Source organism: Ipomoea nil, unplaced genomic scaffold (genome assembly GCF_001879475.1).
Source record: "Ipomoea nil cultivar Tokyo-kokei standard unplaced genomic scaffold, Asagao_1.1 scaffold3104, whole genome shotgun sequence".
Classification (NCBI taxonomy): domain Eukaryota; kingdom Viridiplantae; phylum Streptophyta; class Magnoliopsida; order Solanales; family Convolvulaceae; genus Ipomoea; species Ipomoea nil.
In genome coordinates, this window is record NW_017619532.1 from 2,125,011 (window position 1) to 2,135,887 (window position 10,877).

At 30.8% G+C, this 10,877-nt stretch overlaps 1 long non-coding RNA gene across 1 annotated transcript; it reads right to left on the reverse strand.

Annotated features, from left to right (window-relative positions):
- Window positions 1–314: 314 nt before the first annotated feature.
- LOC109166601 lies at window positions 315–1,670 on the reverse strand. Its single transcript, XR_002051690.1, has 3 exons — window positions 1,582–1,670; window positions 694–765; window positions 315–492 (listed from the first exon to the last, which is right to left on the reverse strand). It is a non-coding gene; the product is annotated as an uncharacterized LOC109166601 (long non-coding RNA).
- Between the last annotated feature and the right edge of the window lie 9,207 nt (window positions 1,671–10,877).

The window sequence follows — 10,877 nt, forward strand, 5'->3', positions numbered from 1 at the left end:
TGGGGGGTTTGTCGTGCTTGCACATTGTCCTACACCATACTTGCACGAATCCTAAAGAATGAATATATATTCCTCGTTTATAGAATTTTACACACATGCAAATTTGAATTTGTATTAAGCATCAGTCATTAGGCAGCATCATGTTTCTGTTCGTAGTTTTGCCCCTGCCTGTCAGTAACATTAATCCTACAACTTTAATAGCTAAAATAAATTAATGCACATTAAATTGAATAAATAGAAACCACCATGTTGCACAAGTCTCTTCTGAAAATTTATCCATTTGCGCACATTGGTCTACGTCATTGATTCTTTACTTCTAAACCGTGATTAGGCATTTCACAAAACTTTAACAGAAAATAGTTACTAGCAAATTTAAATTGTCTAGTAGTATGTTACTTTGCGTTCTTCGTGCCTCTTGAAGTCATCAAAAACTAATGTCACAAGTCGTTTCAAACCGCTTAACTCACTTCTATTGCACCCACCTCCTCGTTCCTGGTTATTAACAATCCATGTCAAATATAATTCAAATCATTACCCAATATGTTATAATGACTTTGTAATTAATCTTTCTTACAAATCAGGATTGTCAGACTGTATTAGCCACTTTTTCACGTCATGTGGTGTTGGTGAGTACCACTTGGATATTCTTTACTATTGCATTATTAATAATAATTCCATCTTCTAAAGGTTTACCTTAACCGGATCCTCTTCTTCATCTTCTTGGTTGCCTTTCCTAGGTTCCTCTTCTGCAGCATTTCCTCCATCCTAGTGTCATCACGCACGGAAAAGTGTGTTAATTTTTCTGCATTACTTAAATGTGCACTGCCAAATGTGCCCCTTGTGCATCAACTCATTATTTCTATATCCTATAATCCACTCATACTCACCTCATTCACCAGATTACTTATATTCATGTACACACTACATCAGATTACATTTTCACAAAAACTCTGTCTACACATTTGTCAGTTTGTGCTCCCCCATTTTTTGTTCTCACTTTGTGCAGCCCTCTGTTTAAGGTTGTTTGTTCTCCTTTTATATTGTCTTCTCTTCCCGAGTTACATCATTATCGTCTTCTCACTTATTAAAAAACCTCAAAGTTAGTATAGATTTAGTTTTATGCCCTACGTAGTCTCACACACCATCACTTACACTCCACTAATACCCCCCCCCCCCCCCCCCCCTATTTTTTTTTGTCTGTTATTACACCAGTATAGACCTCCCCCAATTTTTTTTTTTTAAAGCAAACAAACAAAAACAAACAAACAAACAAAAAAACATTCAATTCGTCTTTCACACATCTCTTCCAGGAATCCACCTCGTCTTTCCCAGCTTCAATTTTCTGTCCTCACACACCCCCCCGGCACTCCATCGGAATGAAAGACAGTCTCGACCTTCATCACCCATTTACGACCGATTTTAATAAAAATCAAAGACTACAAAAAATCACACAATAGCAAAAGAAAACCACACAATTGAAAAGTCTACAAACATGCAATTTCACAAACATTGAATACCATTTTGCAGGCAATCAATCAAAATAAAAAACATTATCACAAAAATAATCAAGGTTTTGCTTACGGAGTCTACTCGTCGCTTCAATGGATGCACGTCGCTGGCTTCCTCTTGGTGTTCTGTCGACCATAGTTCCGGGTTATGTATCAGCCGCGAAATCTGTGCGATTTTTACTCTCTTAGTCGATTGTGCAATGCGGACAGCTCCCCTTAAATTCCGTCGTTTAAACCCTAGTCGAATAGTCCCGATGCTTTCGCTCTTTCCATTCTTGCCGTGCACAGTTAATATTCCATTTACCCTTTTAACCCCCAAATTAATTACTTCATCCGTTACTTCTCTGTTTTACTGGCCTTTTACTTTCCCTTATTGTGCAATCTGGTCCGTTAGATTGTCCCATACAATGGTTGTCATTAGACCTCAATCCTCACCTAAGCCATTAGCCGCACTTGAACCTCACCCTATATATATATATATATACATATATATATATATATATATATATATATATATATATATATATATAGATGACTTTGCTCAATTCATTATATTCATAGAGAAGTTAAATGACTGTGCATATTGAATGTCGGGTAACCATTATTTTCTTGCTCATGGTCTTTATGCACTCGTTATACCGTGAACCACAGCGCACATAGTACTGTGCGCCCCGCGCCTCCCAAAACGACGTCGTTTTGTAAAGTTTTTTTTTTTTTTTTTTTTAAAAATCAGCTGTTCCGAATGGACATAAACTCATAACAGAATACACATAAACTCATAAGAGAATACACATAATCTAACATCTATCTATCTACATCTACAAATCTAATAAGAGCCAATACGTTAGGCCCTTAACTGGAACAAAAAATGTCGGTCTAATTATTTCTTAAAATGAATGGTTCATATTATTTTGATTTTAGTATTATTTAATGATTTTCCTTATTTACCCTCTACTATATTATTTTCTTCCAATAATAACCCTAAATTCCGTTAGTATAAATTTTAGTAATGAAATATTCCGTTAACTAATTATTATTCTTAACTTACTCATTAATTTCTATGAAAAGGTCTTAGGTTCAAACCCTATCGCAATTAGAGTTGGCATAATTGTTAAACATATACTACAAATATGTTAAAACGTAATAAAAATATATATAATATAAAATTTAACATAAACTTTGGTAAAATAATTAGCCCGACTAAATACATAGCATTCAAAATTGAGGATCAAAGATTATAAATCAGGAACTTTAAAAATCATTTGATTTTCTTTCATTTAAAAAAAAAAAAAACAAATTTATGTTAAGTTTTTATTTTTTATTTTTTTTTCGTTTAATTAATCTTCTTTTGATTATGTAGAATAAAACTTAATATTTCAATTATGCTTTTGCATTATTGGAATGATTTAGGTCATTATGGTATTAAATACAATTACACATGAACTCTAAAACGGTACGACCATTTTTCAAAGAATTGACAATGTTGACATCCCACTAACCCCAATTGAATAAGTTTATACATCATAATATTATCAATGCATGAAAACTTCTAAAGAAATTTGTAAGTTAATTTAACTTTTACTATATCATTATAACAATATCTATTGTGACCATATATTTTGAATTATTTATTATGAATTGACAGCAATTGTAGCAATTGACATTGACAAATTCTCAAAACAATTTGTCTCAACAACGAATGGAAATTTAAAAAAAATCAATGACTATATTTCTTTATTGTTGATGAAAAGTATATACGGCACTTTATTACTCTTATTAAGTTAAATAAATTAGTAGTTACAACAAAAAATAATACATATGTATTTAATTAATTTAGAATTAGATGTTTATAATGCCTTTAGTTTAAAAAATTATTCATTATAAAAATTTTAAAAATAGATATAATTTTATTAGTTATATTATCTTTATTTCTACAATTCAATGATTCCTCACCTTCAAATTTATTAATTTATTATATTCACTACATTGTACATTGTCTTCTTTTTACATTATAATACAACATATGTTATATTTATTTATAATACAACATATGTTATATTTATTTATAATACAAAATATGTTATATTTATTTATTTACCAAGTATTTTATACAAATATAATAAATATTAATATTTTGTTCAATACTTTCACATGATAACCTACGATACACATCTCACAACACATGAAACATGTAGGGGAAAAACTACTATTACCAAATATCAATAGGTTCTTGTAAACTAAAGAGTTCATAGTACAACTAAGATCACAGTCATATACACATCAAAGCAAATCTAAAGCTTCTTACACTATAATCTCATTGCACGATGTATCCCTCTATGCTACCACCAGTAACCCAATTGCACATGACACAATAACAATAATAAAAAAAAAAATACAAAAACAAAAAAGATGACATGTACTGAAGTTGAAGACAATAATAACACTACCCAAAACAGAATTAGAGAAATTTAAATCAAAAGTAGTATTTATTTAGACTATCGCTTTTAGACTAAGTATTTACTAACGTTATTACAAAGTTGCAAACAATTATTTTAGTGACAATTATAATCAATCTCTCATATATTATCTTGCATTTATATACTTTAAATTACCGATTCAAATAAACAAATTCAACATTTATTTACCTATGCATGAACATCCCATTGCATTGATATACTTTGAAATACTTATTTAAAAATAATTATTGGGCATTATCTCATTCGCGCAATTAAAGCGCGTAAAAAAAAAACTAGTAATAATATATAATACACATAAACTTTTAACTGAATACACATAATGGAGTTTGGTTAACAAATACACATAAACTCTTAACTGAATACACACACATAAACTCATAACACAATACACATAAATTTTTAACTGAATACACATAATGGGGTTCAGTTAACATAATACACATAAACTCTTAACTGAATAAACATAAACTCATAACACAATACACATAAACTTTTAACTGAATACACATAATGGAGTTTGGTCTGTTCGGACGGACGGAGTGACGTCAGCAAGAAACGCGCGCGTTTTGTGCCTGGGCGCACGATATAAATTGCCGTCTTTATGTGTCTAATGTATTCTTGATTAGTCCAAAGTTTACACCTTTTGCAAATCTTGTTAATTCAAAATGACATTAACATTTATTACTGTAGTTTATTATTTTTATTTTTTACAATTTTGCTTTGTACAAAAAATAATGTAAAAAATGATAACATATCAAACCGCAACTAATATAATATAACTTATGTAGGAGTATCCAACATTGCTCATATAAAAAAAAAAAAAAAAAAAAGAGCATAAACTCAAAACGACGTCGTTTTGTTAAGTTTTTTTTTTTTTAAAAAAAAAATCAGCTGTTTCGAATGGACATAAACTCATAACATAATACACATAAACTCATAAGAGAATACACATAATCTAACATCTATCTATCTACATCTACATCTACAAATCTATTAAGAGCCAATATATTAGGCTCTTAACTGGAACAAAAAATGTCGGTCTAATTATTTCTTAAAATGAATGGTTCATATTATTTTGATTTTAGTATTATTTAATGATTTTCCTTATTTACCCTCTACTATATTATTTTCTTCCAATAATAACCCTAAATTCCGTTAGTATAAATTTTAGTAATGAAATGTTCCGTTAACTAATTATTATTCTTAACTTACTCATTAATTTTTATGAAAAGGTCTTAGGTTCAAACCCTATCACAATTAGAGTTGGCATAATTGTTAAACATATACTACAAATATGTTAAAACGTAATAAAAATATATATATATATAAAATTTAACATAAACTTTGGTAAAATAATTAGCCCGACTAAATACATAGCATTCAAAGTTGAGGATCAAAGATTATAAATCAGGAACTTTAAAAATCATTTGATTTTCTTTCATTTAAAAAAAAAAAACAAATTTATGTTAAGTTTTTTTTTTTTTTTTTTCCGTTTAATTAATCTTCTTTTGATTATGTAGAATAAAACTTAATATTTCAATTATGCTTTTGCATTATTGGAATGATTTAGGTCATTATGGTATTAAATACAAGTACACATGGACTCTAAAACGGTACGACCATTTTTCAAAGAATTGACAATGTTGACATCCCACTAACCCCAATTGAATAAGTTTATACATCATAATATTATCAATGCATGAAAACTTCTAAAGAAATTTGTAAGTTAATTTAATTTTTACTATATCATTATAACAATATCTATTGTGACCATATATTTTGAATTATTTATTATGAATTGACAGCAATTGTAGCAATTGACATTGACAAATTCTCAAAACAATTTGTCTCAACAACGAATGGAAATTTAAAAAAATCAATGACTATATTTCTTTATTGTTGATGAAAAGTATATACGGCACTTTATTACTCTTATTAAGTTAAATAAATTAGTAGTTACAACAAAAAATAATACATATGCATTTATTAATTTAGAATTAGATGTTTATAATGCCTTTAGTTTAAAAAATTATTCATTATAAAAATTTTAAAAATAGATATAATTTCATTAGTTATATTATCTTTATTTTCTACAATTCAATGATTCCTCAACTTCAAATTTGTTAATTTATTATATTCACTACATTGTACATTGTCTTCTTTTTACATTATAATACAACATATGTTATGTTTATTTATAATACAACATATGTTATATTTATTTATAATCCAAAATATGTTATATTTATTTATTTACCAAGTATTTTATACAAATATAATAAATATTAATATTTTGTTCAATACTTTCACATGATAACCTACGATACACATCTCACAACACATGAAACATGTAGGGGAAAAACTACTATTACCAAATATCAATAGGTTCTTGTAAACTAAAGAGTTCATAGTACAACTAAGATCACAGTCATATACACATCAAAGCAAATCTAAAGCTTCTTACACTATAATCTCATTGCACGATGTATCCCTCTATGCTACCACCAGTAACCCAATTGCACATGACACAATAACAATAATAAAAAAAAAATACAAAAACAAAAAAGATGACATGTACTGAAGTTGAAGACAATAGTAACACTACCCAAAATAGAATTAGAGAAATTTAAATCAAAAGTAGTATTTATTTAGACTATCGCTTTTAGACTAAGTATTTACTAACGTTATTACAAAGTTGCAAACAATTATTTTAGTGACAATTATAATCAATCTCTCATATATTATCTTGCATTTATATACTTTAAATTACCGATTCAAATAAACAAATTCAACATTTATTTACCTATGCATGAACATCCCATTGCATTGATATACTTTGAAATACTTATTTAAAAATAATTATTGGGCATTATCTCATTCGCGCAATTAAAACGCGTAAAAAAAACTAGTAATAATATATAATACACTTAAACTTTTAACTGAATACACATAATGGAGTTTGGTTAACAAATACACATAAACTATTAACTGAATACACACACATAAACTCATAACACAATACACATAAATTTTTAACTGAATACACATAATGGGGTTTAGTTAACATAATACACATAAACTCTTAACTGAATAAACATAAACTCATAACACAATACACATAAACTTTTAACTGAATACACATAATGGGATTTGGTCTGTTCGGACGGACGGAGTGACGTCAGCAAGAAACGCGCGCGTTTTGTGCCTGGGCGCACGATATAAATTGCCGTCTTTATGTGTCTAATGTATTCTTGATTAGTCCAAAGTTTACACCTTTTGCAAATCTTGTTAGTTCAAAATGACATTAATATTTATTACTGTAGTTTATTATTTTTATTTTTTACAATTTTGCTTTGTACAAAAAATAATGTAAAGAATGATAACATATCAAACCGCAACTAATATAATATAACTTATGTAGGAGTATCCAACATTGCTCATATATAAAAAAAAAATGGGGCCTAATTGATCCTGTATTACTAATAACATTGGAGCCTGGATTATTTTAACATCCCAACCCAAAAAATTCATGTTTTAAAAATGTACATAATTGTATACTAAAATGTACATAATTATATATGAGAATGTACATAATTGTATAACAGAATACACATAAACTTTAAACTGTTAAAAAAATTCGCGTGTTCGAATGTACATAATTGTATAAAAAATGTACATAATTGTATACCAGAATGTACATAATTGTATAACATAACTTACGTAATTATATAACATAATACACATACACTCTGTCGCGTTGACTCCCCACGCACCTTAACAAAACGACTTTGTTTTAGCCAATGCGCACAATGCATTGTGCGTCCTGGTGCACGATATAATTTTCCATTGCTTATATCTTAGACCTTGATTCAAAAACTGTCTTTCTCAAACCGCATTCAACATTTTGGAAACATCTCCCTTTATCAGATCTTCAGTGTCAGTGAGTCTGTTGATGAACCTGATTAATCAGTCTTCTGTAACAATAAACGGACACCAAGCTAAACCCTATCTTAGTTTGCCATAATAATATTGCCAATTATATGTTGGGTTTTTTTTGGAGAAAATAAATACAGTACACTAACATAAATAAATAAATAAATAAATAAATAAATAAATAAATAAATATATATATATATATATATATATATATATATATATATATATATATATATATATATATATATATATATATATATACTGGATCATGTGAGGACTAATCTGATCCTTTTATTTAATTAAGCCAACGGCTGTGATTTAATTATATGCAAAACGACGTCGTTTTGGCCAATGCGCACATTGCATTGTGCGTCCTGGTGCACGATATAATTTTCCATTGCTTATATCTTAGACCTTGATTCATTTTTTTTAAAATACAAATAAAATCAATGTATTAAAAATTTACTATATATATATATATATATATATATATATATATATATATATATATATATATATATATGTATATATATATACTGTCACGGACTTATTTCCCCTCACTAAGTCACGTGCGGCCTTAGCTATTTTCCCCTCTAAATTGCCAAGTCAGCCTCTCGTTCGACCCTCGAAAGTATGCTACGAAGTCGGTGGGATGGCTAGAAGAACCAAGTAGGCAAGAATATTGCAAAAGTACTTGAGTACTTTTATTGCTAGAGTATTTTGAACTTTGCTTCGATAGATTACAAATGAGCCCCTTGGGGTACTTATACTACTCCACCTCCTCATGCGGAATTCTCTAGAATCCTCTAAAACTCCCTACACACCAGGATTTCGTAGGATTCCGGAATACTCCATAACTATCCCTACTTCCTCTAGTATTATGTACATGGTTCTAGAATGTTCTACAAGCTATGGGAACTATGTACATGTGCTAGAAAATTCTGGAGAAGTGCAGCAACCCTCGGAAACGTCCAGGAACGCTGTCCGTGCGTTACATCTGCAAGATCCTCGTGTATAGACTCGATGCTTGCTTGCAACAGCTCGAACATACTCATCATTTTCTCCTCGAGTTGGTGTAGACGATCCTCCGTGGCTTGGTGCTCGTCTTTGAAGGTAGTTCGTAAGAGGGGAGTTCCACCTCAAACGCACTATCTCATTAAGTGGAAGGGGTTGCCCGAGTCCGAAGCATCGTGGGAGCCGGAGGAGGACTTGTGGCAGTTTCGAGACCGTTTGGAAGCATACAAGGCGACGAGGGCGTCGCCAAATTAGGCGGGGGAGGATGTAACGCACGGACAGCGTCGCCCTCGGAAACGTCCAGGAACGCTGTCCGCGTGTTCGAATGTACATAATTGTATAAAAAATGTACATAATTGTATACCAGAATGTACATAATTGTATAACATAACTTACGTAATTATATAACATAATACACATAGACTCTGTCGCGTTGACTCCCCACGGACCTTAACAAAATGACTTCGTTTTAGCCAATGCGCACAATGCATTGTGCGTCCTGGTGCACGATATAATTTTCCATTGCGTATATCTTCCAATGTGAGAAAAATTCAACAAAAAATCGGGCTCCCCATTTATTAAAAGCAAATTGATCAATTTTTTCTTGTGCAAAAGATCACCAAAGATCCCCTATTGGGGTTGCTTTTCTATTTTCTAGACTTGGTGTCTAGCCCTCCTTGATATTGCATATTTGGTGTTATAATTTCCCATCCTGAAAGAAAGACATACCATCCCTTACCCAAAATTCTTGCATCATGATGCTATCAGGTTAGAATCCTTTTAGTAGAGAATGAGTTTGCTCAATTCATTATATTCGCAGAAAGTTAATGATTGTGCATATTGAATGTCGGGTAACCATTATTTTCTTACTCATGGTCTTTATGTGTTTGATGTTCTCTTGAATAGTCTAAAGTTGACACCTTTTGCAAATCTTGTTAGTTCAAAATGACCTTAACATTTATTAGTTTTTTATTTTTATTTTTTACAACTTTGCTTTGATCATGTATTACTAATAACATCCCAACCCAAAAGATGCAAGTCCAACGAAAGCAGAGCAAATGTGAATTATGGATCAGTTGTCTTTTGGTCTTCCACTCATCCACAAATTGCCAATTGAATCATGACAGTAACTTGTGATTTGTGAATGTAGTAATGTCTCCTTTCACAGTAAAGATTGGTTGGTTGGTTAATTCAAACAATTTGACTTAAACTCTACAACACTATGCAATTTCAACAATCAGTGGAGGGTGGAGACGACTGACCATTGAGCACAGATTTGGCATTTTATCCCCAGATTTCACATAATTAAGGTTGTTTTTTTTAGTCCTAGAACGCGGTGAATGTAAAGCTGAGAAATAATATATCACTACGGAGTTGAAAACGTACAATTGCAATATTTATGGTATTTGTGTGTCAAATCTCAGGTATATAAACCTGTCAGATAATCAGGGCTTTGTACTGCATCTCCAGATCAGAGGTTCCTTTCCGCGGTTTCTTGATGCCATTAGAAGACCAAAGTGTTGAGACGGCTTAGCTTAGCATGCAAAACCCAAAAAGCAGAAAGTGAGCAAAACAACAGCCCTAGAAGTGTTAAGGAAGAAAAGGGGACAAATTAAAACCCAATATCACAGACTGCATTGTCTGTGTTTACAAGCTTTGATTTCCAGCTACAATGTGGACGGGTAAGATCAGACTTGCAGAGCAGCTGTTGGCTTTGAAGAAGAAGCTGTATAGTATAGAGGTGAAGCTATTTATTGTCCCACATCGGTTTAATAGAGGGAGGGAATGCGTTTGGGAGGTTATAAAATAAGCCGGCTGTTCTCCATGAAGCTCATACCTTTCTCGGCCTTTTGGCTAAGATCAAGTGTAGTATTTGTTCTTATCAGTTTAATATCTGATATGTGGACTATTAGTCCACATGATATTAACTCACTTTTTTTAG